This window comes from Acomys minous, assembly GCF_964271855.1.
Source record: "Acomys minous genome assembly, chromosome: 17".
Lineage (NCBI taxonomy): Eukaryota > Metazoa > Chordata > Mammalia > Rodentia > Muridae > Acomys > Acomys minous.
This window is the reverse complement of record NC_140500.1, coordinates 12,707,175-12,735,000: the sequence shown is the minus strand read 5'-3', so window position 1 is coordinate 12,735,000 and position 27,826 is coordinate 12,707,175. Positions and strand designations below refer to the sequence as shown.

The following is a 27,826-nucleotide window of genomic DNA, read 5'->3' as shown; positions in this document are numbered from 1 at the left end:
AATGTAAAATTGTACATACTAAAATTTCAACAAAGCCTTTAATTCAGATACAAAGGGCCACATCATAGGTCCCTAGAGTGTGAGTATGAAAAGAGATTGACAAAGGTGAGTTAAAGTAAGAGAGAGCACCATTGCTGAGATGAAAGACACAAGCTGACAAGGTTGTAGAAAGGTTGCTGCTTGAAACTGAGAATTACATATTCATGAATGCGAATTCATCAGAAAGTGACCGTGGGGGGCTCTAAGAATGCTTGCTGTACTGGAATGAAGGCCTGAGTTCAAATCTGAGCACCTACGTAAAAGATCTGGGGGTGGCCGTGCATGTCTGTGTGCCCAGACGTGCTTGGGAGGAGAGGGGGACCTGAGACAGGAAGATTGCCAGGGTTTGCTGGCCACCTTGTTCCGGGTTTGTCTCAAAGAAATGCTTGTTATCTCTCCAAGGTTCTGCATTTATTTTAAGTCATGGGCATTCTGGATGATCTTTGGCTGGAAATACGGGGTTGGAAGAAGAGATGTGGTGGTCAGCCATGATGGCACACCCCTGCAATCCCAGCATGGGGAGGCCGAGGGGAGTGCGGCTGAGGACGCATTGGGCTACACAGCAGCTTCCAGGCTAGCCTGAGCTACATAAATAGCCCCTGTCTTACAAGAAAATGAAACAAAGCAAAATATGCTTAAGCAACTGGACTGTTGTGCTGAAAGTCAGTGGGACCCATGTCAGTGCAGTTCCTGAGTGGTTGTCAAACTTGAGATCAAGTTTTTCAAGGAGGTTGTCACAGATACTAAAAATAGACAAAGAATATTGGATCCTTCTCTACCCCTCTCGCCCCCCCAAAAAGCACATTCATGCGAGTTGGCAAATAATCGCAGTAAGCTCAGGGCTCTCTGAAGATTCTTGATGGGGCCTCTGAGACTCCACTGATCTTAACCCCCAAATCATGTCTTATTAGTTTAAAATATCAATTATATCTTTATCTTTACAGCAGTGCCTTGAGTGAGTTGATCACAGATAGTCCTTGAAGGGTGAAGGCTAACTAATTGAAGGTTATGGCCACTGTGTTCCACATCACTTTTAGGGTCAGCAGAGATGCACGCCTCTCACTTAAAGTCTTCTGTTGAGCTGTCACGGTGCTTATTGCAACGTGGACTTTGTCAGACAGACCACGGCCATATTTGGCTTCACTGCTGGTGACTGAAGAGGAAAAATAGCAATATTCTTTCTTAACTTCAGAGTGTGAGATTTGAGCTAATATATGCCCAGAGCCTGAAGTAGCACAGCCACTGACCCTGTCGCCCTCCTACAGGGAGTGTACTTGGGGTTTCAGCTGCACCCTCAGTCCATCACGGGGAATTCCCTGGAGAATAAGGCTTTTATTTTTAGGTTGTGTTTTGCATGTGTGAAATAATAAGTACAGCTAGATGCTTTTCTCTTTTAAGAATAATCAATGTTAGCCATGCATGGTGATGTACTTAGGATACAGAGGCAGGGATCTTTGTGAGTTTTGGGTCAGCCAGGGCCACATAGTCAGACCCTGTCTCAAAAACAAAAACAACAATGTTAGTAAACAGAGCAGGCCAATGTAAGTAAAGGGCCCTATCTTTAGTTAGGATGTAAATTGCAATGCAAAAGGTCAATCTGTAAAAAGTGCTATCTGCAAGAAATGACTTATTCAAATGAGCCACTTAAAAAAATATAACTGGCCTTTCTCAATTCCAAAACCATTTAAAATGCAATCATTTTTCAAAATATTTCTGAGCTATATTAGACACTCCACTGCCTTTCAAAAATCAAATATACTAAACATAATTGCACCATTTGAAGATGTCTGGGTCTGGTCATATGTTTGGAAGCATTAAGGAAGATGTGCAAAAGACACCCAGAATGCTGGTGCTCTTGAATGTTTGAAGGCTTTGAATATGTACACATGGATTTTACATGCCTGTAACTTTGTCCTTCAGCTATGGCCACTGGGACCATTTCTAATAGTGACTCTGATGCTCCATGTTGTCTAATTATAGCAGACTTGTCACCCTATGAACAAACTTGTGACTGCTTTATATAATACAGGAGGAATTTGGATGCATTATCTCTGAAGAACTCCTTTTCTTCATTAAAAACAAACAAATAAAAACAAAAACAAAAACAAACAAACAAACAAAACCACCTAACTGGGGCTGGCAAGGTGACTCAGTGGATAAGATAGCTGGAGGCCCAAGCCTTGTGACCTGAGTGTGATCCTTGGGTCCCACAGTGGAAGGAAAGAAACACTTTTGGAAAGTTGTCCCTGGCTTCCACAAGTACGCCACGGCATATGTGTGTCCGCACACATACACACATATCACACAACACCAATACCAACAGTAAGCAAGTGCAGCTTTCATCTGCCTTCATGCATGTTGTTGATAAACTGTTCCTGCTGACTCCTGGGATACGGCTGAATTCTCACTGCCAACTACACAGAATAACCTCCTTCCGGCAGGCAGCATGCCCATGCATAAGCCATGGAACCACTTTAAACAGTGTCAAAATTCTTTCTCCACACCTGCCCTTGAGTGATTATCTCTAAATATAGAAGAAACTAATCTATTTCAAATATATATAAAGCACACAGAAACTGTGAGATTAGCTGTGCATTCTTTAGAGATGTGCTTTCGTGGCCTTTTTTTTTTTTTTCCTTATAGATTACTTTTGGGAAAGACAAATTGATATAGTTTTAGATTTATATTGCTATAATATTTTAATTTGATTAACATAAAGAATAAAAACAATAATTTTATACCTGTGCTGTACTGGAAAACAATTTATTGTTCTTTAAGATGCTTCAGTATTACCACATTTTAAGAGTTACCAGTACTATTTAGCCCCAAGATTTCTGTTTACAAATTTCATCATGGAATATAATGTCTAGAGATGATATATGATATTATAGCCTACCCCATGTCGGCCCCCACCGTTGCAGGTTTCATTTTCCGCTTCATCAGTTAATACAGCTATTGCCTCCTTGTTTGGGGGTTGCCTTTCTTCACCTGAGCAATCTCCTTGTGCTGAGAATCAATGCAGCCCATCTCATGTAACAATTTTGTCCTAGATTGTCCATGACTGCGCTAATCCTCATGCACTGGCTGCTCTGTGCTGCCATCTGCTCTGTTTGGAAATGTCCAGGTCACAATTCAAATCACCATCCTTGACCTCGTGACCCCACCTTCTAGAAAGAAACTGGTTTAAAAAAAACAAAACAAAACAAAACCAATGACAGCTCCTCTGAGCAGCCTGCCAGAGAGCATGAGCTCTTGGGAGTGGAATACCCAGAAGAAGTTACAGAGGAGCTGGCATTGATGGACATGGGTGTGAGGGATGCTATTTAAGGGCGTGATGAGGGTAACCCTACTTTCCCCCCCCCATTAGTTAATTAATTAATTTATTTTACATCCCCATCGGAACTTCCATTCCCTCCCCTCCTTCCAATTCCTCTTCCCTCCTCTTCCCTCCTCTCCCCTCCACCTGGGCCACCCTTCCTTTTCAGAGAAGGGGAGACCTCCCATGGATATCAACTCGCCTTGACTTATCATGTAGGACTGTGAACATCGGCTTCTATTGAGGCTAGGCAAGGTAGTCCAGTTAGGGGAAAGGCATCCAAAGGCGGGCAACAGAGTCAGAGGCAGTGCCTGCTCCTGCTCTTAGAGGTCCCATAGGAGGTGCAAATATGTATGAGGGGCCTAGGTCAATACCATGGAGGTGGTTTGGTCTCTGTGAGCTGGGTAATCCTCTTTTTAATATGATTTTTCTTTTAATTTTATGTGTGTGTGTGTGTGTGTATCACAAGCATGCAGGTACCCAAAAGACCAGAGCAGAGCATCAGATTCCTGGAACTGAAGTTACAGGCAGGTGTGAGGCACCCGATGTAGGTGCTGGGAATGAAACCCGAGTCTTCTGCAGGACAGGAGCAGCAAGTGCTCTTGACCATCCAGCCCCTGCTAATCCTTTTTGATAAGCAATCACCAAGTGTATAAGGGAAGATATTTGAGGGATAATGCAGGAAAGAAGAGCAAATGCAAAGGAAAGTGTGGGTGGCATGATCCAGGAGTGTGAACCAGGCCAGTGTCGCTAGTGCAAAAGGAGCAACAGTGAGCACAGTTGGAAATGAGGCAGTTTCCTACCATTGTCCCATCATGCACTGCTGCTCATGACAGAGCCACAGCTGCTATTAACTACCACAACCACACACTAGTACTAAGAGGAACAGGACAACTGGAATCTTATACAAATGCTATTATCATTACTGCTGCTATTGTTGTTATGTGGCTTGGCCATTTCCTTAGAAATGCAATATTCCATGAGAGTGTTCCTCAGTTTTCTGATGCCTATCATAGCTCCTGGTAAAGGAAAACATAGTTACTGGATAGATGAAAAAGCAAGGATCAGTAATGGTAATAATGATAACTCATTACTAACAGAGGAATAACAACCAAACATAGAAAGACACCACAGGTAAGTCAGCCATCAGAACTCCCAACAGCACCATGCCCTTTGTGTACATTTTCCCTTAAGAAGTGATGTGGATATATGATGTTAGTGGCTCCAGAAGCACAAGGAAAGCACATAAGGTCTTTTCCATGGTCACAGTGGAATTTGTTATTTTATAGTTCTGTTAAAATATTTACAGTGTGGGGTAGAGAGGCAGCTCTGTGGGTGAAAGTGTTTGCTGTAAAACCTGGTGGCCTGTGCTAGAGCCCTGGAACCCACACATAAAAGTGGAGAGAGAGAGAAACAACTCCACCAAGTTGTCCTCTGACCTCCACACGTGTGCTGTGACAGGTGTGCTCTGACACACACTCACACACATACACGAACAATAAATTACATTTAGAGAATTCTCAACAGAGGAATATCAAATGGCTGAGAAACACTTAAAGAAATGCTCGACCTCCTTAGTCATCAGAGAAATGCAAATCAAAACGACACTGAGATTCCATCTTACACCCATCAGAATGGCTAAGATCAATAACTCAACTGACACCTCATGCTGGCGAGGGTGTGGAGAAAGAGGAACACTCCTGCATTGCTGGTGGGAATGCAAACTAGTACAACCACTTTGGAAAGCTATCTGGTGCTTTCTCAGAAAAATGGGAATAGGGCTTCCTCAAGACCCAGCTATTCCACTCCTTGGAATATACCCAGAGGATGTACTACTACACAACAGGGACATATGCTCAACCATGTTCATAGCTGCCTTATTCATAATAGCCAGAACTTGGAAATAACCTACGTGTCCCTCTATAGAAGAATGGATAAAGAAACTGTGGTACATTTACACTATGGAATACTACTCAGCTATTAAAAACAAGGAATTTCCAAAATTTGTGGACAAATGGATTGAACTAGAAATTGTCATAATGAGTGAGTTCACACAGAAGCAAAAAGAGCTAAATGGTATATACTCACTTATATCGAGACACTAGTCCAAGGTGTACGTCCCCATGAAAAACTGTACCTATCAGAATAGTGGGTAAGAGGGGAGGACATTCTATTGAGACTTTAGGTGTGAGAAGCCTGGGAGAAAGAGGAAATAGAAGGATCCAGTGGGTCCTGGAAAACTACAGGCGAGTCTGGGCCCTGGGGCCCTTCGCAAACTGTGGCAACAGCCAAGGAAAAAATAGGCAGTAAAAACCTTGAACCCCTACCCGGACTAGCCGATGGACATTCTCCATTGTTGAGTGGAGAAGGAGATCTAACTTTCACACAAACTCTGGTGCCCCATATTTGAACAAGTCCCTTGGACGGAGATGCCTGGTGGCACTCAGAGGAAAGATAAGAGGTCACCAAGGAGAGACTTGATACCGTATGAGCTTATTCAGGGGGAGGAGGTCCCCCTCAGACACAGACTTAGGGGAGGGGAGGGGAGTAGGGGGGAAGTGGGAGGAAGGGAGGAATGGGAGGATACATGGGATGGGCTAACAACTGAGATGTAATATGTATAAATTAATAAAAATGTATTTAAAAAATAAATAAAATGTCTTATAATGTTTGTTGTAAGAATTGGGGATGGAATGCTTTCCTAGACCATGCAGAGCCCCACACATGGTCCTCAGCGCTGCCTCCCTCAGGAAGGTTACTATAAATGTCAGTCTAACTTTCTTGCTTTATTCCAACAATCTTGGACAGAGTTTTGAGCTAGCTTGTCTAATTTTTTGAAGCACAATGCAACACTGGCAACCTTTGCTTCCCACAGAAGTCTGACACTGAGACTTTTCCTCTTACAGTTTTAAATGTTCTATATGAGAAATCATTTCAGAAATAAATAAGCTGATTCAGATGAACGCAGAGTAGCACTGATATTGATGAGAGTCCGATTCAACAGCAACACAGACAGAACCTCCTGATGGCAGGTTTTTTTTAGGCTCCTGATAAGTAAGTTCATGAAGTGACCTGATAGTGACGTCCATAGGATGCCAGCAACCTCCTACAGAGCTGTGATTGCTCACCTCTGCAGGACTCCAGGTCTGCTGCCATGGCTATGCAACAAACCAGCTCTAATCTCAGCAGCGTGGGAGAATAAGCATTTATTACCGAGCAGCCGAGAAAAACAACACATAGTGATGGGGCTATGGTGAACTGATGGGACTGAAAAATCCACATGTAAAGGTTAAAAATACTCAGGTCAAAGTTTTAAATATGTTCACAGAAATAAATAAGGGTGGAGATCAGACCTGGGGCAAGTGGGGGCAGGAGAACAGAAGGCCTGCTGAGAAAAGAGAAACTGTGGGTGGTGGCATCTATGTGACAAGCAGGAGACTGAAGGCAGAATAGGCCTCTGGGAGGATTGGAGAGGGACCACAGCTGAGATTCCTACTATCGGGGGCCATTGATACTGAAGAGGCCACTCCCTAACTAGACAAGATTCCTAGACAAGATTCCTAGACAAGATTCCTAGTGGAGGGAGAACACCAACCCTCCCACAAAAACTTTGATCCAAAACTTACCCTGCCTATAAGACATGCAGGGATAAATATAGAACAGATAGAGCAGAGATTGAGGGAATGTCCAACCAATGCTTGGCCCAACCTCTAACACTATTAAAGACACTCTGATATGCTTACAGTGAAGAGCCTATCAGAGTTGCCCTATGAGAGGCTCCACTCAGTAGAGGTTCAAAACAGAGGCTGAGACTCACAGCCAAACATCCGGTGAAGCATAGGGAGCCTAGTGGAAAAGTGGAGGAAGGATAAAAGGATCTAGATGAGACAAGAGCTCCACAAGGAGACCAACAAAGCCAATTCACCAGGGCCCAGAGGGGCTTGTGGAGTCTGAAGCACCAAATAAAGACCATGCGTAGATGTGGTCAAGGGTCAGGTCAGGCATCATGTAGTTCCACTAGTAAGGGAGCAGGAGCTGTCTTTGACATGGATTCTGTTGCCTGCATTTTGATTATTTCCCCTTGATGAGATTGCCTTGCCAGGCCACAAGGGAAGAGGATGAACTCAGTCCTAATGCAATTTGATGAGCTAGGGTGGGTAGGTAGGAGGGCTTCCCTTTTCTAAGGAACAGGGGAGAGGTTATTCAGGAGGGAAGGTGGGCCTGGGAAGATATGAGATACAGGGACCTTGCCTGGGATGTAAAGTAAATAAATAAATATTTTTAAAAGAAGATACCCAAGTCAAAGTTTTAAATATTTTCACGTCTATCTATCTATCTATCTATCTATCTATCTATCTGTGTGTATGTGTATACATGTATGCGTATACATGTGCCACACAGTATATGTAATGTTCAGAGTATAGCTTGTGATAATCAGTTCTCACCTTATACCATGTAGGTTTGAACTCATGGGGATTGAACTCAGGTCCTCAGGTTTGGCAGAAACTACCTTTATCCACCAAGCCATCTTTTCAGCCTCCAGGTCAAAGCTTTTATGACCATTGCTGCTTCCTGCTTCCCAGCTGGTCACCATGCACCTCTTCTGAGTTGTGTCCACCATCCTAGTCATACCCCAGTGAAAACCCTTAACTTAATTTAGTCTCTAAGACAATGCTTACACTTCCTAACTCATGTAATAGGGAAAGGTTTGATTATGAACAAATGAATTCTTGTTTTTATCCTATAACCCTGAAGACCTTTGTGGGAACATTTAGAGTTCTAAGACCACATAGTATCACATCACTTTGTAATGGCCTTACACATTTTACTAACCTCTGTCATAGAAACATTCAAATGTTCTGGAACAATGCAATTTTTTTTTGGTTATACAAAATAGAAGGGAACTTTTTTCATATCACATTCGTGGCTCATCCGTCTTGGGGTAAGATTTCTTTACCATTTGTTATCAGATTTTCCCAATTTACAACCACATTTGTTAACTGATCAACAAAATTAATTAAACTACATGAGGACATTATAATACATTTACATGAGGACATTATATATAATTTGTTTATTTATAATAAATAAGTCCCAACTTGGAGCTTCTGGAATTGAGACTGTACTACAGAATATCTTTCTGCCCGACTCTGCTCAGCACTCACTGCATGGTTATTTGACTTCAATACAGCAAATGCCCCAGGCTATGGTACCTATGGCCAAGCCCACATGGGTTGTAAGATCAATACAAAGTTGCTTCCACTTAGAATTTATGATCTGTAAATCATAATGTCATCATAAAGCAACCAATAAAAATGATGCACAAGAGAAAGATGGGAGAGTTTTCATATCACCCTGAATTGTTTGCTCATTTCACTAAGCACAACTTTGAAACAGTGTCATAAAAATTACAGTGGGAAAACTTTAGGAATACAGAGGGTTTAGCATTACCCACTCTTATTTATTGAGTAGGAACTGGAGCTCAGAGTGCTAAGCCTTTGCAAGCACATCTTTCTTCCACACTTGATTGTGATAGGAAAATATGGCTATATATGGCTATGCAGCATGAAGAAATTAAATATCAGATCATTTATGTTTACAGGTTTGTTTTTTATTATGTGTGTGTGTGTGTGTGTGTGTGTGTGTATGTACACGTATGCGCACGTGTGCTTGGGGAAGCCAGAGACCAACTTTTGAGAGTCAGTTCTCTTCTTGCATCATGTGGGTCCTAGGGATTGAACTCAGATTTTCAGTCTTGGCAGCAAGCGCTGTTAGCCACAGAAGCCATTTAACTAGCCATGCATGTCTTTCTCATGCGAGGCAGGACTTTCAGCTTCATAATCCTCAGTTTTTCCATCAAGTTTTGGGGTTCAGATAAAGAAGGTGCTACCAGAGATTGCTGCATCCCTCTTCTGTCACTGCACTCTCTGGGTGAAACATGTCCAGAGGATAATGAGCATAAATAATGCATAAATTCTTTAACACACCCTCTAGACTGCATGCACTGTTCCATTAAAGGGTGGGGTGGTTTTTCTCAACACTCCTTTTGCTATAAAGAATCAAAGCCATGAAGAAAGTAAAGCCTGAAATATCTCCAAGAAAAACCAGTTTTCTAGACATGAGTTGAGTGCTAATTACCTTCCCATAGTTCCTCAGTGTAGAACAAAGACATGATTTTTACTTCTGCAACCCACCGTACACTAATACACACTCACAGGTGGCGTGACAATCCTCCCATACGGCTTTGCCTCAACGTCTTCATTTAGCTGATGTAACTTTTGTCCTTTAGGGTTGAGTATTTTAAATATCAAGCAAGAACATCCTGAAGGGGGTCGGGGGTGGGGTGGGGTGGGGTAGGGGAACTTCCTAGGTCTTCTCGTGCCAACTTTGTTTTGACTTGGCTTCCTTAAAATTCCTACAAGTTAATAACTAGCCAGCATATTAAGTAGGCAATACAGCCTGGACCTTCAAGTGAAGCGGAGGCAAAGGACATGCAGGACACAGCAGACCCATAGATAATGTCATTATACAGCAGATAGCTTGTTTACCTACAGTAAGGGCTGAAGCAGCCAGCTCCTATTTAAAAATTTCCGTGGCCTTGCCAGGACACCACTTCCTTCACTGTGCCATGGCAAGATCATTCATTTCTTCTCTATTATGCAATGTATCCAACTGCTTGGTAAACATTTGCCTCTCCTCTGCCCTACCAAGTGTGAGTGATCCATGTGAAGTAAGAGATGAAGCTTTGAGCACGTTCATCTCTCCTGCTCGTCATAAATGCCTAGCATGACAGACAGCCATTACATATTTAAGAAATGGATACAATTAAAATATTAAGAGATCATTGGTTTCAATGCCACTGTTGAGGGTGGTCGGTATGCTGGTGTGTTTACACTGTTGAAGAAACATGCTCCTTAAAGAGGACTCTGAAGGGACTCTGACCAGCCCAGCCTTGCTAACATGTCTCTGGCAAGCCTTTTCCTTCTCCCCCATTCCCTCTGCCTCACTACAAACCATTTGGTTAGATTCTTAAAGCCAGCTGCCAAGGTCTGTTCCCTTATTTGGCCACTTCCTCCTCCTGAGACTGACTACCAAGGTCCAGCTATCAAAGTCTTGAAGCCCACCAATCAAAAGCCCCCTTTGGCTCACCTAATTAACATGCCTAGATAAAAATCAAGCACCTTATCCTAACACAGAGGGTGGGTCCCCTTTCAGCTTTATAAACCACCACTTTCCTTTTTTTTTTTTTCCCACCAGAGCTGAGAACCGAACCCAGGGCCTTGTGCTTGCTAGGCAAGCACTCTACCACTGAGCTAAATCCCTAACCCCTAACCACCACTTTCCTATGTGCCACGTCTGGCTTCTCTCTATCCAGAGGCAGTCCTTTGTCCTCTGGGACAAATACTCCTCTTCCCTCTCTGTTGTTCCCTTCCTTTTTTCTGTTACCTTCTATCTCCTGTCTTTGTCTCTTATCCCTGCCCTCTGTCCCTCGAGGGCAAATACATCTCCTCTGTGCTGAGAACTTGGTCTTGGTGGTCCTGAGTCCATATTTTCTTTTCACTTTCCATTTCTTGAAAATATGTATGAATCCCTTCCGAGGTCCAATCCCTGGTTCTGATGCCACCTGGTCCACCAGCTTCACATATTTGATTGGTCCAAATTGCAGCACCCACTGTGCCTCTTACTATAGGTCAGAGAAGAACCACCATCATTGGCACTGCTGTTGGCCCTACAGACAGCAAAGATTTCCAGAAAACAACAACAACAACAACAAACAAAGAAACAAAAAACAAAAACAATCAAACAAACAAACCAAAAAAACCAGAAATGAGCATTCATTACCAAATAGCTTTCATAGAGGATGCAGGAGATAGTTGATGGTGGGCTGTCATGACTAAACTAAGTGAAGCTAAGTTTCCATTCATTAATCAAATTAGCTGCTGGTTGGAAGTGTACACACCCCTTGAATATGACACTGGAGAGGTTCTAGGAATTTTTAACCACAACACCAATGGTTTTCTGAACATTCCAGGCGGGTCGAATACATATTGGATATAGGTCTCAAGAGTATTTATTTATCATAGAAACTCTTGAAAATGGGAATTAATGATTCTAATTTTTTACAGAAAGAACACGATCAGAGCTTGATTAACTTTCTCTTTCTGCAGCATGGTTAGAGGAACTGACTCCAACTCCACTAACTGCTAAATCTCTAAGCACATGCTTTTAGCAATCATAGTTACCACTGTATCTTAATATTTCCACATATGACTCAGTTCTACATGGTTGAGTTTTTTTTCTATATGAATGTGCACCCTATTGAGAAGCAGGCTTTGGGAATTGCATTTTTGATTCATGACTGGATTTCTCCTTTACTGGAGGAAATCACCATGACCCAAAACCATGGCAACACAGAGAGAGAATATAAATTTTGAGAGGCAAAGTAGAAACTTTAAGATAAGTAAGATTTTTGTTCTCTCTTCAAAAGGCCTTTTACTCAAGCAACAGACCAGGAGGACAGGAAGTACGCAATGGTGCAGATATGAAGCAGTGTACGATGAACTGCTGTCTCCTGGCCAATTTCTTTCAGGGAAAAAAAAAAGTCAGGAACCATCTTAGGCAACCATCTCAACAAAGACAATAACACGTGTGTCTCATTCCCAAAGACTTGAGGATTTCTCTTGCATGCCCTGGGAAGAACTAAGAGAGAGGTGATGGTGGTAGGGCCATCGATACAGAACACGACTCAAGTCCAGGTGAGATGGTCACAGCGGTCTTGCAAAGAGTGAGGAAAGGGACCCTGACTCACTTTGGTGCTGCAGAGAGAACACATTTGTGTTCTCCAGAGCTTGAAATGCAGGCGATGAGCCTGGAGTCACGTGGAGGGCTGACTGTGCTGCTTCTGCTCAGCCTAGAGTTACAGGGTGACTGGTAGTTCTCTGCCTATTATAGCTTTGATAGTGTCCTGTGTTCAAGTTCAGCATCACAGAGACCTAATTAATTTCAGTATTATAGTCCTCCTCAAATAACAACGCTACTACCCTCAAAGTTATTTATTTCTCCTCTCCTCTCCATTCCCTCTATGGCCCTCTCTGCTCCTCTTCTCTCCTCTTTGTATCTGAGAGAGGGCCATGTTTCAAACTCATGGCAACGCCCCTGCATCTGTTTCCTGCATAGTGGGATCGCAGGCATGTACTATCTCAGCCTTTCATTTTATGGAACACACCTACTCACCTCTCTCCTTCACTCCCCACATCAGACTAGGGCACACCTCAGGGCCAGCTGAAAGCCAGACATCCTTTACTCAGGACCCTTCATACTCACAAACTTCAGATTAAAATCTAAACTGAGCATCTCTTCCCCTTCACCTGCACATATGCCAGTCTCAGGTCAAACCAAACCTCATGCTCTGGGCCTGGCACAGTTCTTGTCTTTCAGACCTGGGTCTTTTCTCTCTCCCATGTGCTATGTGCACATCCTTCCTTGGAGTGGGACTTTCTGTGGCTGCTCTTTCTTTCTACAACAGCAGTCATTGTGCCTCCAAGAAAGGACAGAACTACTGATGCTCCAGGACACAGCCTGGTATGGTTTGCTAGGGCAACTCTTTGAAGCACTGGGTTATCAAGCAGTGGCAATGGTTGAGAGCAATGACATGCCAGTTGGAAATCTCAGGAACTTTTGCCAAAGGAAAACAGAAGTAATTTCTGAACTGATGGACTGTGCTGGAAGGTGACAGAAACAAGGTGGGCTGGAGGCAGAATGGTAACAGCTGCATGATTTGAAATGCCAAGACATAAGGAGAAAGCCTCATAGCAAAGATACAGGCACAAAAATCAAATTTCACATGTTTTTACTGATAACTATCTCCAGCCCTCTAAAAATTCTTTAAGGTTGAAAAGATGGGTTAGCAAAGTCTTTGCTATACAAGCATAAACACCTGAGTTTGGATCCCTGGCACCCACATGGAAAGCTGGTATGGTGGGGTGTGTCTATAACTCCACTACTGAATCTCTGGAGTATGCTGGGGACCAGCCCAGCTTAATCAGTAAGATCCAAATTCACCGACATACTCTATCTGAAAAAGGGTGTGTGGGGGTCTGGAGGATGGCTCAGCGGTTAAGAGCACTGGCTAGTTCTAGAGAAAAGTGGTTTCATTACAGCACCCAGATGGCAGGTCCCAACCATCTGTAACTACAGTTCTGGGGGATCAGATGCCCAGAATTCATACAAAATACCCATACATGTGAAAATTAAAATAAAAAATGTGAAGAGAAATTAACGTTGGCCTCTATCTAGACTCCACACACATGTGCATGCACAAAGATATATACTTATATGCTCTGTATGTGTGTACAAATACACATACACACAGAGAGAAAGAGAGAGGGCCTTTTATCAAATATTTCTTCTTTCCATATGCAATTTTTACATTTAATCGACACACACTTGTTGAACATTATGCAAAGTACCAAAGAAAGCGAGACAGATGACTCTCCAGTCAAGATGACTTCATATTAGAGTTAAATTGTAAACCGAGGTTTGGATGAATTGAAGCTTGCTGGTTTCTAGAGAGGGAGTCAAATAGACACTTGTCACATCTAACGGGATGTAGATGCAGAAGAGCCAAGTTCATCCAGGAATCACATGTTGAGGGATGGGTAGAATACTGTGTGGGTGGAGCTAGGCATGTGTGTTGGCGGAGGGTTGCGTAGTTTTTGAGCCCGGAATATGAAGAAACCCATGTGTCCTATTGAGCACCTTGAGCTTACTCCGAAGTTCACAGGCACACACACACACACAAGTTCCTGGGCGCAGAGATGACTGGCCTTGATCTGGTCCAGAGAGGTTCATTGATTTGGAGTTGAGAGTACGGAAGAGTAATGAGTACAAGGGTTTCATACACAATGAAATTCGTTTTAAAAGTGACATCAGACTTAAAATTGATGCGCATGTGGTGTTAACGATAACGTGAAATAGGAAGTCACCATCTATCCATCCTTCCACATGCGCTTACTCACCCGTCCCCTTTTATTCTTCCGTTCGTCCGTCCATCTGTCACCTAGGCAACCTGTGTTCCCATCATAGTTACTGTCAGATACTGTTCCATAGCAGCTGGCCCCACCGCTGGAGGAAGCGACCCTTGTCACCACCCCACTCTGCTGGGTTGCAAATGTAGTTGCTGTCACAAAGAGGCTGTGAAGCTTCTCTTGCTTCCTGTCTTCTCTACCTAATCTCAAATTCCTAACTGCACTGAAAGAGTGGACGGATGCAGATCAAGGCAGGTATTTTAACAACCCATTTCTATAGCTTTACTCTCTGAAGTGCCTCCATCCCCCCCACCCTTTCTATTTTTGGCCCCTTGCTGTCTTTCCTGTGACGGTCAAAACAAATTGATGCGAAAATTGTTAAGCCTCATAAAAAAAGAATAGAAATGGAGCAATTTAATGGACGTGTAAAATGAACGCAGGATGAAGACGCATGCTTTATAAGGTAGGAGTGAAAATGCATGGTAAATTAGATCCAGATGGGGTCAACGAACAGCTTTGAAATGACTGTTTGTTTAAGCCTGAAAATGTGGGTTTGTCCTGCCTTCTGAGAAGTTTATCACCCTGAAGAAAAACAGTTCCGAGGGAAATATGCGTTTTCCGTGAAAGGCTTTTCTTAATGCAGTTTCCAAGAACTGTTCGAAACACGTTGTTTATGAAACTCTAGCTGTGGAGTCTCACTTCCGCACATTCAAGTCGCGGGTACTGACTCACATTGCTGTGGAAGCAGCCAAGTAAGGATTAATTGGGTAATGGCATCTGTGTCTTAGAGTAGGACAAGTAAGAGTGGGAAAGACATGGAAGTGTGACTGAAAACTCCCAGCGCAGATGATAAGAAGTTTGCGAATACTTATGAAGATTCTAAAATGAAAGCAATGAAGTTTTCAAGAGCAAAATTACTATGTTTGATTGACTGGCAATATAATATCGCTCAATTGAAACTGAAAGAACAAACAAGAGGAGCCCAGCACGGAATGTTGTAATGAGGTCACTAGGTTTTGCCTTGGACCTCTAAAGGTCAATACATCAAATGTCAATCAAATTTTATATATTCTTGGTCCGTCAAGCTTCAAATAAGTCAAAAATTATTTGCTTTAATTATGCCAACTTTCCAATACAGGGTTTTGTAATTACAAATTTCTAGCTTGTTGTATATTTATTAAAAACAATATTTCATTCCAAAGCACAGGAGTTCACCAGGATTGTCTGCAAGGAATTAAGTATTTTTTTTTTAAATGTTGGATATAAAAGTGGGTTTTTAATGTTTATTTTTTGTTGGAAGAGGAAATGCGTATGATATTAATGTCTATTTTTTCCCCCTCCTGTATTTATAGCCATGTAGCAGTGGAACCTAACAGCTGGAAATATTCATATTTTACTACAGATATAAAAGAGATTATGAATGACAAAGTGTCCCAAGGAAGCTGAGAAGACTCTGGCACACAGCTCATGGGGACACCAGTGACAGAGAGGCTCTGTCTACAGCAGTCCTTTGTTCTGCTCTGGTTTCTCTTCTTGTCTGTGTGGTACCTAATGGTTTTAACCGGCCATGGCTAGTAAGTAGATATAACCGTAGGTGGCAGGGAGTACCCCTGGAGCTTCAACTCAACTCCTGAGGCTCAAAGGTCCGTTGTGCATGGAGCTACAGCTGGCAGACCCAAGAGTGTAGATGAGAGAAATTGTGGGCAGCTAGGCTAGAGAACCATCCACTCATGAGGAGCTTATAAGACAAACCATGAGGTGCTCAAAGTGCATCGTGTGCTTGCATGCAGATGCTATGAAAGTCTCTGCTCCGTGTACACTGAATATACGCCAGTTAAAAATTCTAAAGTAAACAGAAGCATCACAAACAGCGATAAGACATTTTTATCCTTTTTTATTTAATCCACGTGGCTGCTGTCTCACTACCAAGGTGAACGGGGAGGGACAGGTGAGACTGAAGTGCTCCCAGCACTGTGTAAGGAAAACTACCGGAGGAAAAGCAAGACCAAGTGAGGCCCACTTCCTACCACCGTTAGCAAATGTGTGGAATCGGGCTTAGAAATACCCATGTGTGGCGTTGTTGGGCTAACTCCTTCACTCTGCAGCAGCACTAGGGTTCACCCATGTCACTGTGTGGCTCGATAGCTTACTTCTTCCTACTGTTGAATATTCCAGCATATGGATATATATCTATACGTCTATATGTCTATCTCTCTATATATGACTTTAAACCAGCAACTATTTGAGGAATGTCTTAATTGATTCTAGTTTGCGGCAGATATAGTTCAGTACTGGGAATTCACATAAAAATATTTATGTAGGCAGACATCATCAGAATGTTTGGGTAAATATTCAAGACCATAATCCTGGGTTACTATAAGACTATATATTTAGTCTGATAAGAAAGTACCCAGCGTAATCCAATGTGTGTGCACCATTTTGCATTTCCATAACCATGAGTGACAGCACCTGCAGGCCTGCAACCTTTTCAGCAAAAAGACATCACATTGTCTAAATGGAGCATGACGGCTAAAGCAGGTAATTCTGGCACTTGAGAATCTGAGGCAGGAGGATTGCTGCTAGTTCAAAACCAGCCCATGCTACATTATTTGTAACTCACACCAGGGAGCGTTTCTGTTACCAGTGATGGACCTCCCTAGATGCCTCGTCTCATTCCAGCCCATCCTGTTTCACGCCTGCAGTGTCTCCTACAGTCTATGCGTTCTTTCTCCTATGCATTCTTCCGTCCCTCTTTTCCTAGACTTGTTTATTTTGAGCAGCCTGCACCATTCTAATTTTAGTTTCTCTTAACATGTCAGTTATATCTTTAAAACAGGAGTGCTTTGCTCAGAGCTTGCAATATGTAGTTATAGCGCACCTAGGTCAGCCTCGGGCCAACAAGCTCCTCCTCAGGTGTAGACTGTCACCTGTCCTTGCCCTGGGTGATTACCGTCACACATTTTAATTATACACATTGTTACTACCACTGTCTGAAGAAGCATTATCAATCAGATCACTTAAGGAGTGAAAAACGCAAAAGAGTTCATCATTTCTTCTGCATTGGCTCCCAAATTTCAACCTAAAACACATTTCCTCTTTTAAAATTTTATTAATATGTGTATATGAGTGAGTATGTGTGAGTGTGTATGTGCGTATGAGTGTGTGTGTATGTGCTTTGTGTGTATGGGTACCCTCAAAGACTGGAAGAAGCTATCAGATCCCCAGAAGCTGGAGTTACAGGAGGTTGTGACCCAGTGGGAACCAAAGTCTATAGGACATTGTCTTAATTGATGAGTGATGTGGGAGTGCCCCGCCCACTGCGGGTGGTGCCACAGCTGGACTGGTGGTCCTGGGTTGTATAGGAAAGCAGACTCAGTAAAAGTAAGGGAATAAGCAACATTTCTCCATGGTCTTGGCTTCAGTTCCAGCCTCCAGGTTTCTGCCCTAAGCACTTGTCCTGGCTTCCCTCACTAACGGACTGTAATCTATAAGACAACATATGCCCTCTCTTCCCCAGGTTGCTTCTAATCATGATTTTGTAACAGATATAGGAGCCAATTAGGACAACCATTATTTTTGGTTGGTTCCTTCCTACCTTTTTACATTAACCTTAACTTGCAGATTGTGCTCAAACACCTAGTTGGTTAATATATATATATATATATGTGTGTGTGTGTGTGTGTGTGTGTGTGTGTGTGTGTGTGTGTATTAATACACACATATGTGCAGTGCATATATATACATACACACACATACACACACACACATACACACACACACACACACACACATATATAACCAAAGACTCTGCTCCATAATAAACATGTATTATATCTCACAATTTATAAACCGTGCACTGCCTTTTAGTCATTGCAAGCAGAACTACTTCTTTGTTCACACTGGAAACTTAGCCCCAGCATCACTTTGTTAATCTTATTTTCTTTTCAACACAAATGGCACAAAGGCTGCTCTTTCTAGCAACTCAAGAGAGCAGATTTATTCAATGTTAGTTGCTAGGATGGGGGCAGTTAGAATGCCGTCAGCAAACGCTACACTTCCCATGTGGTTCCCTGGAATATTTTGTAAGATTTCACTGTATGCTGCATCTATTTTCCCCCTTCTGTTTCTCTATATCTGACTTCTGAAATTAATCAAGCCACTGTTGGGTTCATTTATAGGATCCTAACACAGAAATGTTGTTGATAGGACTCATGTGCTGTGATGCAAACATGAATTTAATTATTTGGTGATGATTTGTCAACTAGTCTTTGAGTTACTTTGCATTTGCTTTCCCAGCATTCCTCTGGATAATGAGGTTTTTTGCGATCTCAAGGGAGAGAGAAATAAGGGAGGGTTGAGAAGGAAAATAAATATGTAACATTAATCTCTCATTATATTTTTAGGCAGTTTAAAGCCATTTTAACAAACCATTGGTGTTAGGATTCTGCTTCAGTCTGCCTACCTGCCTTGGGGGTATGGCTGTGCCCAGTATATAAAAGGACAGACCTACTTCACCCCTTCCTCTTGCCCTCTTTCTCTCTCATCTCTCTTTCACTTCTCTTCCTCCTCCTGTCTCTTCTACTCTTCCTCTGTCTGTCTGTCTCTCTCTCTCTCTCTCATACCATCCCCCTTTCTTTCTCTCCCCATACTCATACAATAAAACTTCTCCATCTAATATCTGTTACCTGGCATCTTATTTTTAATTATTAAATTGGTGGGCCATATGGGGATCGAACCCACGACCTTGGCATCGGTACAAATTTAATGATTTAAAAAATAAGAGATAAGAAAATTAAATGCCAGGCAACAAACATTATATAGTGGTTTATTAAATGAGGAGACAAGAAAGGGGGAGAGGCTACTCCAGAAAGAGACATGATGGGATAACAATTTAGTTGTAATCTGAATAAATTAATTGAAAAAAATAAAAAGAAAAGAAAAAATAAGAAAGAAAGAGATAGAGACAGAGGAAGAGAGAAGAAGGGAAGTAAAAGAGAGAAAGGGAGGGAGAGAGAGGTGTGAGGGGGGTAAGAGAGGTGAGAGAGGGAGAGAGAGAAATAAAACACAACAACCAATGATGTGATCTTTGCGGAAAAGGTTGGAAGAGGAGATGATCACATTAAGTAAATCATGTGAGTCTCTAAAACACAAAATTTTCTTTTATTGTGGACCCTAGATTGCATACAGAAAGATAAACTCATGAACATATGACATGAAAGTAGAAATGAAATCCTCTAGGTAGGATAAAGGGGGCTAGTGCGAGAAGAGGGGAGAAAATGGCGAAGGTGGGACTATAAGGATTATACTGCGTTGTATTTTTGCAGGAACATGTCCTCACAGAGCTGAGTACAATATACAGGGAAAATATGACAAATTAAACAAACAAACACAAATAAAAAAGAGCCTGGAGTCGAGTACAGAGGCCCATGCTATAGACATATAGACATATTTGGTATTTGTTAGTCTAATCACGATATGCGGAGCCTCACAGTTGGATGAGGTCACTAGAAGACCCTGTTTGGATGCAGATGGGCCCTGGACTCTGAGTCAATGGTACACACTTTTAGCATCCAAGTTGATGGGGGGTGTGGGGGGGGGGGAGGAAGCCAGTGGAGGTGACTGGGAAGTTGAAGGGAGAAGGAGGCTGCTCAATGAACATTCTCTACACAGAGGGTGTTAGTCGCCCTTTCCTCATACCACAGATAGCATGAGTGCCAGAACTGCATTCCGTGTGTGAGGTCACAGGCGATGGATTAGTGCGGATAACCCCTCACTTGGAGTGAGCTTGGGAAAATGTAAAGGAGGAGAAACCGTGAGTGGACCTCAGCCTCAAGCTGTTATCAAATTGTTCTCAGCCACAGTCGAGTCTCTAATGTGCTCATTTTAAACATTCACTGGTTGTTATTCTGCCGATCCGCAAAACCATGACTCCCACAAACCTAATGACATCTCTCGCTGTTATTCAGCAGCACCAAAGGCCGGCTAAGTGCCCACTGCTGTGCAAACAAGACAAGAATAAAATAAGTGGGGCTTCCAAAAGTCAGCCAAAAGCTTCTGTAGTTTTCCCCCATTTTTTCCCTCTTTCCTCTTTACATTTCACCTTGACTTCCATACTCAGAGCTCAAATATGCAAGGGGATAGAAAATATCAGTTGCTGACTTGAAACACAGCACTGGCTGTCAGCACTCACAGCTACATTGTAGTTAGATCTCTGTGTCCTCCGGTCTCTGGACACTTCCTACTTGGAAGTCTGGGGAGAAACACAAGACAAGGAAGGGAGGACAGCCAGGTAGAAATGGTAATGGTGGGGGCTGGAGAGATGGCTCAATGGTTAAGAGCACCGTCTGCTCTTACAGAGGTCCTAGGTTCAATTCCCAGCACCCACATAGCAGCTCACAACTGTCTGTAATTCCAGTTCCAATGGCTCTGACACCTTCACACTAAAATGAAATTAAATAAATTATTTTTTAAAAAAGAAATGGTAATGGTGTCCTGTGTTTCTCCCTTAGGCTGAGTCAGCTTGTGGAGTTGGAGAAGAGACACAGATAGAAACTTCTACTGGCTTTAGTGGCTTCACATAAGGAGAAATTTCTCATGCACATATTGTCTGGTTCCTAAGAGGCCTTAGAAAACCCCACTGGGTAGGGAACTGTGGGGGCAGCTCATGGCAGTTGGATCCTAAACAGTGGCAGAGCCACAGTCCCCACATGGCCAAGGCGACCCAAATAACGGCTTCATGGCTGAAAGTGCACAGGCAACACCAGGATGTATGAAGAGTCAGCCCTCGTGTCTTTGGAGCCCTACTAGTAACTTTTCTCATTGTTGTGACAAAGTCAACTTAAGGAAGGGTTTATTTTGGCTTACAGGGCAAGAGGATACAGTCCATTATGGAGGGGAAAGCATGGTAGTAGCTGCATCATTGGTGGCAGGACTGTGCTAATGGGACCCCTCACTTCTACACATCTTAGGGGAGCATGAAGCAGAGAATCCCACAACTTTCACTCACTCCAGTTTGCCCAGCAAGGCAGACTTGCTGAGTCCTAGCATTCTGATATGCAAAGCGAAAACTTTGAAATAACTATGTCTTTATTAAATGCCACAATACACATAATGGCATTTTATCAACCGTAAAAAATCTCTAACTAAAGGAGGAAGGAATCCATGTAAAGTTATCTTATAAAGACTGAAAACAGGTACTAAAATATGAACCATGTGCCTATCTGGGATAAGAACTCACTAAACAGAAGAAAGGGTAGAGCCGCTATAAGCAGCCCGCTGTGAGTGGGGCTGCCCCGGGGATGGTGGTCCTCAGGACTCTAAGAAAGCAAGCATAGTGGTCTCTGTGTGGCCTGCACAGCCAGCAGAGTGGCAATCTGCAGGAGACAAGAAGGCAGTTCGGTTCAAAGTGACTAAGTAGTGTTGGTTCAAACTTCAGGAGTCTGACCCCAAGTGATTTATTCCAGGTACATTTAATCACAGCCCAGTTTGGTAAAACCAATTTTTTGTGTGTGTGACAATTAATTCAATTGTGTGCACAATAAAGCAGACATAAATCTCTTTGAGGAACAAAGATGGATAAAGATTTGATGTAACTACATCAAGACTCTGTAAAGTACCTTCCATAAAAATGAGTTCTGTACCAGAATTTCTTTATTCATTCTTCGGTTAAGGGGCATCTAGGTTGTTTCCAGATGTCCCTCAACCGAAGAATGGATAAAGACGCTCTGGGACATGTACACAATGGAATACTACTCAGCTATCAAAAACAAGGAAATCTTGAAAATTGCAGGCAAATGGATGAAATCTGAAAACATCGTCCTGAGTGAGATAACCTAGACCCAGAAAGGCATTCGTGGCATATACTCACTTATAAGTGGATATTAGCCCAACATAATTGGGACAGATACTGGGACATGCAGCCGGACTCTGGGTGAAGAGCTGTGAGAGGATGGAAAGACGGGAAAGGGGGGTGTCAGGAGCCCCACAAGGAGACCATCAAGGCTGGCGGATCTGGACCCCCCCAGGGGGGGGCTGCACAAACTGAAGCACCAAGCAAAGACAATGCAAGCCGAGGACCTAGCCTCCCCCCCCCCCCCCCCGTTCTGATGTAGCCAATGGACAGCTCATTCTCCACCTGAGGGTGGGGGAGATCGGGGGACTGCCTCTGACAAGAACTCTGGGGCCTGCGATTTAATCACTGCCCCTTGGCGGAGAGGCCCTGTGGGAACACAGAGGAAGGGGATACAGGCTATCCAGATGAGACCTGATAGGCTGTGGTCAGACAGTGGGAGAGGAGGACCCCACCTGTCATAGGTCTAGGAGAGGGGAATAGAATGGAAAAGGGAGGGAGGGTGGGAACAGGGAGATAAGAGTGAGGGGATTACAACTAGGATATAATGTAAATTAATAACAACAACAACAACAACAATAATAATAATAATAATTCTTAAAAGATGAGTTCTATAGACTGACTACATGTGACCCCTTCCATAAAGATGGGTTCTATAGAGTAACAGAGAAAAACAAGCTTGTGATGAGGGTCTTGTGTGGTCTTCAGCCACACAGATAAAGTAAAGGTCACCAGGCTATTTGCCACATCCACTCCCAGCCTTCTGGGAAGAGAGCAGGTTGTGCATTTTTTCCCTTGAAGGACAACCAACCCTGTGTGTTAACATTCTAGGTTGTCCTAGTGCCTATCTGTGAGTACAAGGGCCTCTGCTTCTCTTACATCCTGGCTGGAGTGCCTGTCCTGTCCTGGGCTGAGATGTGGAAGTGTAAGCAGAATAAATGCTTTCCTTCCCAAATTGCTTTGGGTCACGGTGCTTTATCACAGCAAAAGAAAGCTAAAGTAAGACAGATGAATCATATATGATACGGGACATAAATGACAGGGGAAATTTCATACTCTGTGTTATAAAGAAGTATGTGTACGTCCTCCATCCTGTAGAAAGACCTGCAGGTGGGTGTCACTGATCGCTTAACATGTACAGTGCTGACAGTGTGTTTAACGTTATCCTGCCCCTCCCTCAGCCAGAGGCCCTGGAGGAGCAGAGGACTGACAGTAGCAGATACTAAGAAGCCTTTGTTCCACGTGTCAAGAAGATCCTGCCTCCAGACACTGGAGGAGGAGGCAAGAGTGAAGAGTGACAAGAGACCCAGAGACACCACAAATCTCAGACATGCGACTGGGCACTTGACCAGGATGACGCAGCCCTGGAGTGACTGACGCCTTTTCTTGCTAAGCCCCTTCTCTTTTGTAGGCTCCGCTGGCTGGAAGAAAGATGCAAGGCAGGGAGTTGGCTTTTTAAGGACGTTGATCTGCTGTCCTCTCAGACTGCAGCCTTCTGAAACAAGCATGACTTGGAAAATTCAGTTCCCGCTGGGTGTGATGGTGCATGCCTTTAATCCCAGCACTCTGGAGGCAGAAGCAGGTGGATCTCTGTGAGTTCAAAGCCAGCCTGGTCTGTAAAAGGAGTCTAGGACAGCCAGCACTGTTAAACAGAAAAACTCTATATCAAAAAAACAAAAAACAATAAATAATAAATAAATTCAATTCCTGCTGGCTGCAGTGGCACATGCCTGTAATCCTGGCACTTGGGATGAGGAGAGGCAACTGATCTCTGTGAGTTCGAGGCCAGTGGCGCACGCTTTTAATTCCAGCACTTGGGAGGCAAAGGCAGGCAGATCGCTGTGAGTTCAAGGCCAGCCTGGTCTTCAAAGTGAGTGCAGACAACCCTGTCTGAAAATAAATTTAATTTAATTTAATTAAAAAAAAAGAAAGAAAGAAAAGAAAAAATAAACAAACAAAACCCCCCTCAGTTCCTGCCTCTGCTCATTGGCCTTGGCCATGGCAGGTACTCTGAGCTGTGGTATTTTAGTCCTCTGTATTATTATGACACCATTTTATCTGAGTCCTGGATTGCCTGAGATGGAGCTATTTGACTGATATTCGACTGTAATGATCTTAAATACTTCCCATTTTATTTGTAGACATTTTGGTTGGGGAGATAAGTTTCATGATATTCTTTCCCCAGCCCATAGCCTTTAACAGCAATACAGGTGTTTATTTTTTCTTTTCAAAAGTGAGGTCACTAATGCTCACACAGGCTGACTAATTAGCCCACAACTATTCATGCTTCCTCAAGAACAGTCAAGTCTGGTCCTCTGTGGGGGAGCTCAGGCTGTTCTACCGTGAAGCCATTGTACAAGGTCCAATATGACTCCTCCCGTGGCATTAAAACCTTATGGTATGAAATGAACCTCTTCCTCTGAGATGCAAAGCAAGGGTCCCCTCTACCTGGGCCTCACAAGGTGGGAGCAGGGTGAGGTCTGGGTGTTGAACTCCTGGGCAGGCAGCCTCCCAGTCCTGTTTACTTTAAGGATCCAGGTAGGCTTTGGCAAGAAGTCCAAACACAAACCGATCAACTTAATGGGGGTAACTTAGGAATACTACACGAATGACCCATGGCCCTTTGCTTCGGCTCAATTTTTATTTGGGTTTTCTTCAAATGATTTTAAAGAGAAAAGCTGTTATCTTGTTGACATCTGTCCTTTTCATAGCGTTCTGAAGGTCCTGTGTTCAGTTTCCAAAGCTAAGTTATTGAAACTTAAAATTGCTCCTCCTTCTCCCCTCCTCTCCCTCCCTCCCCCCTCACCCTTTCCTGTCATTTTGTCACTCTCTTTTTTTCTCCCTTTCCTTTCTTCCCTCCCTGTCCCCCCCTCTCCCTTTCTCCCTTTCTCCCCTTCTTTGCTTTTTTCTTTTGTTTTAAGGCTATATTTGTTTCAGCTAAGCTGACATTTAATGCTGGAACTTATTAAGGAAAAAAAAAAAAAGACTTCATTTTGTCTCTCTGTAAACTTTGAATGAAACTTATACTGGTGACCAGAGGGCCTTCCTGGCTGCTTGGCTTCAGTTCATAGAATTATGGGATCCGTACTCTGGCATCATAAATCCAAGCGATTACAATCTGTGTCTATATCGAGCGTAATTCCTATTGTAAAACTTGCTTCCAGCAAAAACAAACGGAAAAAAAAAAAAAAAGAAAGCATTTTATAACGTTCACTCACTAAGATTGCGCCTTTGCGAGCCAAATGAGATGGAAAACGAGGGAACAATCTTCAGTCAATTTGGGCTGAAACAATTTAAATAAAGGCAGAAGAAGAGTGGCGTTATTTTTACCACGTGCTGCAAGTTTATTTTAAAGGAGAGTGATGACATAAATTAATTCCCCTTTACACTAATAAATGGCAAGAAAAACTGGAATTTTGGTTTAATACACATGTTCTGGGGATGACAGCAGGCCATGGGTAAAGGGCTTTCTCCCATCCCTAGTGACCTGAGCTTATTCACAAGCTCCACATGGTGGACGGCGAATAGCATGACGAAGCATGACTACGGGTGGACCTCTGGCTTCATGTGTGCCCGGGCATGACCGTGCACACACACACATACAACATAACTAAGTGTGAAGTAAAATAACATGCAGACACACTTACAACATACATATCCAAAAAGAGTCAGGGAATCAGTGAAGAGCAAAACTCCAGAGATCAACATACAAAAGGCTGCAGCAGGTCCACCTGAGCCTCTTTCAGCCAAGAGAGCACTGCCTGGGGGAGCCTCATCATAGGAGCAGGGGAAGGGGAACCGGGTGAAGGACACATAAGTAGATGTCATCCGGCACCCCACTCTGTCCTCTCTCACCCTTCTTGCTCTCTTGGAGCCAGGCCACAGCTGAAGAGCTGCGGAGCCTTGCCTGTCACCCCTCCCTTCGTAGCTCCCGCTTAGTAATCTGTGACTGTCCAGGTAATGTCTGTATAATTTGTTTTAAAAAAAAAGAGCTAGAATTTAGAAACTTCAGTGTCTGCTTTCTAGACTCACATCTGTACCCAAGAGCAGAGAGAGAGAGAGAGAGAGAGAGAGAGAGAGAGAGAGAGAGAGAGAGAGAGAGAGAGAGAGAGGAGCGAGCACAGGAGGGACCAGTGGTTCAGTGGCACTCAGTACTGAGCAGGATTATTACTCCAGGCAGATGAATGAAAGCTGAGATCTGGATGGATTGACGGGGTGAGAACATGAGTTCATGTCCTAATACGCTGCTCAAGAAAGACAGCCTAGTGAACTACTTTCTACTTGGGAGAAATGGATGCCTCCTTTAAACAGAAACTAATGCTTTGAGCATTTCTGTCAGGTTAAAAGCCTGAGGTTCGGAGAGTGCACCCGTGAGACCTGACAGGTGACAACAGTGACCTGTGTGAGCCACACACTGCGGCTCCTGTGTTAGTATGCCTATTGTGTGAGCCACACACTGCGGCTCCTGTGTTAGTATGTCTATTGTGTGAGCCACACACTGCGGCTCCTGTGTTAGTATGCCTATTGTGTGAGCCACACACTGCGGCTCCTGTGTTAGTATGTCTATTGTGTGAGCCATACCCTGCGGCTCCTATGTTAGTATGTCTATTGTGTGAGCCACACCCTGCGGCTTCTATGTTAGTATGTCTATTGAGCACAGAGATTTTGAACCCCAATTCTTTGAACAGTAGTTCTATCTCATTCGTTAGCATTCTCCTTCCTCTATTATTATTATTTTTTAAATAAAATAGGGCCTCATTCTGAAACTCAGACTATCTTTCTATATAGTCTAGGCTGGCCTTGAACTCCTGATCTTCTTGCTTCTACTCTCCAAGTGCTTGAATTATGATGTGTGCTACAATGCCCATTTTAACAGACAGTTACTTTTTAAATTGGAAATGTTGATCTGTAATAATGACTGTGAAAAGGGGCAATGTTTATTTGCTTATTAGGTATTTAAATTTTCTTATTACCTCTAGCATGTGTGTGTGCACACGTATAACTGTGCATGTGTTTGTTTGTGTGTTTGTGTGTAGAGTAGAGCATACATGTACCACAGCATTTCTGTGACAGTTAAAGAAGAACTTGTTGGACTTAGCTCAGCTCTCTTTTTCTATGGGGTCCTTCGATGGGACTCAGGTGGTCAGGCCTGTGACAAGTACCTTTGCCTGCTGATAAATCTCTCTGGCTCCTGGATGCTTCTTGACAGCCGTGAGAACTTTCATCTATCTGGCTTAGGGTGCTTTGCTTTGTTCGTGTGTTTTGACCCTGAGTGGTGACCCAGGTCTTTTTTATATGCTAAGCAGTCATGCTACCCCTGAGCTCCAACCCCAGCCCTTTTTCAAAGTCTTTTAATAGTAGAGGGGTGTTCTTGTTTATTCATTTACTTATTTATTTTCAGACAGGGTCTTGCTATGTAGCCCAGCCTAGGCTCAAACTCACTATCCTCTTGCCTCTGCTTCCAATAGACTAACACCCCAAGGCCGGATTTAGAAAATAAAATGCTTAAAAGAAAGTATGTATGCAAATGTATATTAATGACATCCTACAGAAGCCTGTGGACTTCCGACATCCCCATTTGATGTCTGTACCAGG

The 27,826-nt window shown here is 43.2% G+C and overlaps 1 protein-coding gene across 1 annotated transcript in view; it reads right to left on the bottom strand.

Moving 5' to 3' along the window:
* Positions 1–27,826, bottom strand: part of RERG (RAS like estrogen regulated growth inhibitor) — a 112,260-nt gene that overhangs the window by 13,970 nt on the left and 70,464 nt on the right. The window lies entirely within an intron of this gene.